Below are 6,487 nucleotides of genomic sequence, written 5' to 3' on the forward strand. Positions count from 1 at the left end.
GGAGGCCTGGAAGGGCAGCCAGCTGCGGCCCAGATGTGGAGGCCTGGCCGGCCACAAAGGAGGTGGGTGGGAACACCCTGCCATTCCCTTCCGCGAAGACAAATGGCTCAGGGGCCACTGGAGGCTCTGGAGGCTGTGGCTGGATTAGGAGGCTCCCCAAAGCCTCCGTAAGGCAGGAGCTGTGCTCTTCTCGAAAACAGCTCCTCTGGGTGAGGGTGCGGTCCGAGGGCCTGGGCTTGCTAGGCTGCCTTCCTTCTCCTCACGGCATGGCTCTCTGAGTTTGTTGAGGCCCTAGGTCCTAAAGGCCCTGGGGCTGGTGTGGGCAAAGGCAGGCAGGCGGGAAGAGGGAGCTATGTTGGCCGGCACTCTGTTTAGTTGGTTTTTGTAGGGGGGGCAGCATTTTGAACTCCTTCTTCTGGCTGCGGAGTGAACAGACAGACACACACTCACACACAGAGAATACATACACACGATGGACACACTCACGCGCCCACACACACGTATGTGCGTACCATGCACGTGTGCACACACGTGCGCGTTCATCCACACCTCCCAAGAGCAAAAGTGAGCTCCCTTGAGCCCTCAGAGCTCCCTTAAGCCCCTCATGGGAGGAGGGAAGGAAGCTGGGTGTCATATATCATTTCTCTCCAAACAGGCAGTGTCCTCTGCCCACAGTGGGGGTGGGGATGGTCGGCAACCAGGACCAGGTCTTGGGAAGGAGCCCCTCTGTCCCATATTTCACAGACACCCCAGACAGAGCCTGCTGTCAGGAGCGCTGTCTAATTTCCTCCCCCGACTGCCGGCCCAGATCCCCCCAACAAAGAGGGGCATTGTGTCCTCCTCCCTACCCCTGGCATCTGCTCCGCAGAGATCCGTTGGGGGATGCACAGAGGGGATTTGGGGGATGAAGGCGCCGCATCCCCCAGAAGGGCCACAAATTCTTGAGCAGAAAGAGCTTGGTCCGGGCCGAGGGGGTCCCCCAGCCTCCCAGCCGTCCTCCGTGCCTCCTCCCACCGCCAACCCCTGGAATAGCTTCTCCTTAGGTCTTTCAGGGAAGAGGTGGGTGAGGAAAATCATTTAAAGGCTACTGGCTGAGGGTGAGAAAGTATATTAAGGGGACCGGGCCTCCCCACCCTCTCCCGAAAGAAACGCCACCTTTAGCCCTTGGTCTCCCCTTCTGGGGGAGGGGATTTGTAGGCTTGTGGGGCGGCCTTCACGGCGGGCCGCCGAGAAGAGGCAGTAGTGCTTGGTTTTTCCTGCTCCAGATCTTTCGAAGGTTGGATGTTCTGGGAAGGGCGCAGGGGTCCTGGGAGGCAGTGCTGAGGCCAGACAGAACGAAGGGAGAGTGACTGGTGAGAGGGGGCTCTGGGGTCAAGAGCCACCGCAAGACTTCCAAGAATGCAGGCAAGCAGTGTCCTGGGTGTCCACTTTCTGATTCCCTCCCGGGCACACCTCCCAAGAGGCCGCTCCTCTCCAGATGCCAGGCCAACGGGTCAAGTCCCGAGGGGGACCTCCCGTGGGGAGTGTGTGTGTGTTGGCGGGGGGGGGGGGGCTTTAATAGCTGAATCGCTAGCATAGGGTGCGCCTGGGGGTGGTGTTTGTGGTCACAGCATGGAAGGGCCAGGGCTCTGCTCTGGGCCCACACATCAGAGGCAAACGTGGAGCTGGCATCCTCCACGCCCTTGACCTCCATCCCTATCCCCTAGGGCTTCTCAGCAGTTCTTCCTATCAGGACAGCTTGGTGCTTTGAAAACATTTTGCCCAAAGTGTCTGTTTATCTTTTGTACTCAAGCAGAGCAAGCTCTTAGAAGGCTCAGGAAATTGGCCCCGAGAGGGTAAATGGCTCATTTAAAGTCACACAGCAAGGAGGAGAGCAGATGCTAAGACATAGGCCTCCTTCTCTCTCTTTTGTACTTTGTTGTCACTGGGTTGCAGCTTTCTTATAGAAGGAGAAGAAAACTGTCTAGAACATAGGGTGTGTGTGTGTGTGTGAGAGAGAGAGAGAGAGAGAGAGAGAGAGAGAGAGGCTGCCTCTGTCTCCACTCACCATGCCCAGGACTTCACACATAATTGACACTCAAGAGAGACGCCTCAGTGGCTCAGTCGGTTAAACGTCTGCCTTCGGCTCAGGTCATGATCCCGGGGTCCTGGGCTCCCTGCTCAGCGGGGAGTCTGCTCCTCCCTCTGCCTGCCGCTGGCCCTGTTTGTGCGCCCTCTTTCCCTCTCTGACAAATAAATAAATAAAACCTTAAAAAAAATTGGCACTCAAGAAGTGTTTTCATGGAATGAATGAATGAATGAATGAATGAATGAATGAATGAAGTCAATCCTCCCGTCATCTTGTGAGTAAAACATGATCTCTATCTACTCTATAGAAGCATTTTTCAGCAGCTGTTTTCAAGCACGACTTCTGCAGCCCCCTGGGATGAGAAAACGAGGCTCAGAGCAGTTAAGCGACTTGATGAAAGCCACACAGCCAGGCAGTGGCAGAGCCCGAGTGGGAGCTTTGAAGCCCGTGGGGGTGGGGCGCGGAGGAGGGAAGGTGGTAAGGAGGAGGGGCGCCCTCCTCCAGCAATGCAGAGAGCAGTAAAGGAAAGCAGTGTGAAGGGAGCTCGGTCCCGGGGGGGGGGCAGGCGGCCCCGCTCAGACTCAAGCTGCTCTCTGGCCAGGTGTGCTGGGTGCTTTAGACAGGATTTGTGTTCCTGGAAAACGGGCTTTAAATCACTTTTAAAAACACAAATAAAACCATCCTTTACAGGCACCGGGGAAGGCTGCAGCACATTTTCTTCTCTTCCATGAGGGATTCTGCAGACCTTGAGTTTGCCCTAGTGGCTTTTCTCAAAGCGTGGTCCGTCTGCGGGATGATGGCGAAATCCCACCATGGGGCTCCGGCCCCGATGAGTGCGGCTCTTCGTGGGGGCCCTCAGGCTCAGCTGAGCCTGCTCCCTTCCCAATAACCCTGGAGTTGAGCCCAGCCGTGGGCCCCAGCTCCCGGGACAGGCTGGAGTCCAGAGCCAGCAGCTCCAGTTAGGAAATTAATAAAGAAAGAGAAGCTCTTGCAGCCAGGCCCACGGTGAGAGACGAGTTAGGTCATGTCTCTTTCTGTTCAATCGGATATTAGTCCCGACCCTGATGTCACCTTCAAGCTATTAAACATCACGCTCAGAAATGAGCGCGCATTGCTCACAAGGCTCTTATCAGGCATGCCTCTGAGCTTGCTGTTGTCCGGGGCCAGGCCGTGATGCTGCTTCCCTGCCAATGGCAGGTCAAAGGGGAGACGTTCCTTTAGACTTCAGACAGGACTCAGGGCTGGGAGTGGGGGAGTGAATAACAGACAATCTCGGTCCTTCGGCCAGAATCAGAGATTGTTCCCTTGGGCCACAGAAACAGGGTGGGTGGCCAGTGTCCCTCTTTTGGCATGGCATGCCGGACCCGGTGGGCTCAGAAGACCTGGACTGCATCAAGCCGATGAAACACAGGTGGGAAGACAGAAATAAAAGGGTAGTCGTGGCCAGGACCGATGTGGCAGTAGAGAAGGGTGTCAAGATATTTTTGAAGGTGTTTCTTCAGGGTTTACAGCAAATGCGACTGAGAGGGTGAGACCAGTGAGAGAAGGAACATGGTGACAGCCCGATGCTGTGGTGGCCAAGAGACGACTCGACTGGCAATTGGCGTGTTGGTGATGATAAGGGATTGGCTGGGGCAGGGGCCTCTGCCTGGCTGGAGAATATATAGCTTTCAAGGGAAGGAAAGAAAGCCACCCACCGTGAGCTCTCCTGGTTACCGGAACTATAGTGCTTTAGGAGTTCAGATAGAAAAGTGTGGATCCCTACCTGACATCCATTCTTTCCTCTGAATAGAAGAGCCATCAGAAATGCGTGCATCCCTCCCAGGGCCCCGGCACAGGCAGGTAGATCTCTGAAGCCCTGAGCCCCACTGAGGCCCTTTCACTGGGAAATGGATCCCCCATTCTCTTCACTTCCTCTCTGCCTCTCTCTGAAGGACAGCTACCCACTTGCTTGTCCTTGATGCTCTCTCAAGGATGGAGAAACCCATTACCGAAAAGTTACTGGGTGGGAATTCTTGGCTGTTTGGATTCCTACCAAGCCACCATCTCTGTCACAGTCACTGGTTCACATCAGGGAGTCGCCGGTGGGTGGCCTTGCTTCTCTTGCACAGCTTTGTACATGAGACAAAGCAGAGGATTTTAACTCACTTGAAGAGAGGCAGGTCCCAGCTACTGTTCGCTCGTCAATCCAATGCCGATGCTGAAGCGTGGGAGGAGCGCAATGAGTGTTGCAAAGAAGCCAGAAAGCGATTGACTGAGGTGTGCGGGCACCTTGAGTTTCTCCCTGAGACTCTCCTCAACACACTTCTTAACCGTGTTTATTGGGGAAATTCAAATGCTCACATTGAAAGAGACTTCGTTTTCCAACTGATTTTAGAAATTAATGTTAATGTTGCTGCCTGATGTTGAAAATTAGTTGGCCCATTTTTATACATTAAGACGTACTCAGTGTTCCTTTCTGGTAGTGGCTTTAAGTGCTCCCAGATGCCTAAGTCCTTGAGAAGGGAATGGACAGGGAATATAGGAGAATATAGGAGAGAAATCACACGTGAGGCCAGTGTGTGTATACAGCAGGGTAAGTAGTTTGGTGTAGCTAGAGCACGGTTTGCGGCAGGGGTGGTGGGATGAGATGGTAGAGGCAGGCAGGGGCTAGGGCATGGAACCTTGGAGGCGTGTGAAAAGTTTTGAACTTTATTTTGCAGATGATGGGACATCATTGATAGATTTTAAATCTGGGGTGACAAAGTTTAATGTGTGTGTGTGTGTGTGTGTGTGCGTGCGTGATTGCTCTAGGGGATGGACTTTGAGGAGTCTCAGGTCAGAAGGAGGGAGAGCTACTGGGCGCTTTAATTCCAGTGAAAGATGTTGACAGCCTGGACAAAGGCAGTGGTGGCGCGAACACAAAGAACGCAGTGGGAAGGAGGAGAAGCTACACCGGAAGTGAAATGAGCAAGGTAATTGATTGGCTCTGCAAAGCCAAACAGTATCAACAATGTGTCCCAGGTCTCTAGTATGTGTGAATGGGTGGGTTGTGGTGTCACCAACTAAAATGAAGGATTCAGAATACAGAATCTGGAGTTCAGAATATTGGGGTAATGGAGATTTTCCCCTTAAATAGTTTGAATTTGAGATGCCTGTTGTCACCCACCCAGGTATGAGCAGTGGGGAGTGGAATATAAGCTCCCAGATCCCGGTAAGGGAGTGTTGGCCTGGTGTCAGAATACCTGGATTCAAATCCTAGCTTTATCACTGGTGGTCCGTGTTCACAAGAGGTACAGAAGTAACAAATGATCCTTGTATCTAATGGCTTACAACCCACTTTTCTGTCCTCGCCGGCATGTATGAAGGTTGTGGGTTTGGCTTTGTCTCTGTCCCACATCTATATCATCCTGGATCCCAGGCTTATGGTGGAATTCCTATCCCAGCCTTGCACAGAGGGAAAAGAGCAATGGCAGAGACACAACAGCTCTAAAATTTCTGCTAGACTGGGCGCCCGGCTCTTCTGTTCACATTCTATGGGCCAAAGCCAGCTCCACGGACAAGCCTGCGGTCAATGACGTGGGGAAGTTCACTCCTCCTGTGGGAGGTATGGCATATGGCAATGATCAGGGAGCCATATTCTCCCAGTGGAGAAGGGAGGAAATAATTGGGCCCAATCGTATGCTCTACCACAACCACTAACCAGCTATAAAACCTTAGTGGCTTATTCAACTTCTCCCTGCTTTGGTCACCTCATCAGTAAGACAGGAATACTGGTATGACCTCTTAGGATCGTTAGGTAAAGCACTTAGAATAGCGCCCAACACGGCACAGAGTAAACTCTATATAAATGTAGGTGGTTGGAAGGGAGGAGGGAAGGAGGAGTTCTTTCTCCATGGCTACAGAGTTTCAGTTTGGGAAGATGAAAATGTTCTGGAGAGGGATAGTGACAACGGTTGTACAACAGTGGGACAGTATTTAATGACACAGAACTGTACACTTAAAAATGGATAAATTTTATGTTATGCATATTTTACCCCAATTAAAAACCTGTAGGTAGATGGGATCCCCCGGGCAGAGCGTGAAGAGTGGGGAAGGCAGCAGGCAGAAGGCAGAAAGCTCGGGAACCAGCAGTGGGGGCAAAAGCATGGGAGACAGAGAAGGAACATTCTGGATAGACAAGGAAAAGCAGGAGAGGTTGATATCCTCTGAAGCCAGGGGAGTAGAGTTAGGAGGGAGTGTTGGAACGCTTGACGGTGTCTGTTTTGCTTGTCTTTGAACCTGAACCTTCCTCTTTGGCACCTTGATTTTGTGGGTCTGCCCTCCTCTGCCAGCTCCTGATGATGTCATTTCTGGTCAATGCCCATGCTGGGCCCAGACTGCCTCAAGGCCGAACCCTGGCCTGGCCTCCTCTCTTGGCTCCCTCCCTTCCCTCTCTGT

The sequence above is a fragment of the Ailuropoda melanoleuca genome, chromosome 13 (genome assembly GCF_002007445.2).
Source record: "Ailuropoda melanoleuca isolate Jingjing chromosome 13, ASM200744v2, whole genome shotgun sequence".
Classification (NCBI taxonomy): domain Eukaryota; kingdom Metazoa; phylum Chordata; class Mammalia; order Carnivora; family Ursidae; genus Ailuropoda; species Ailuropoda melanoleuca.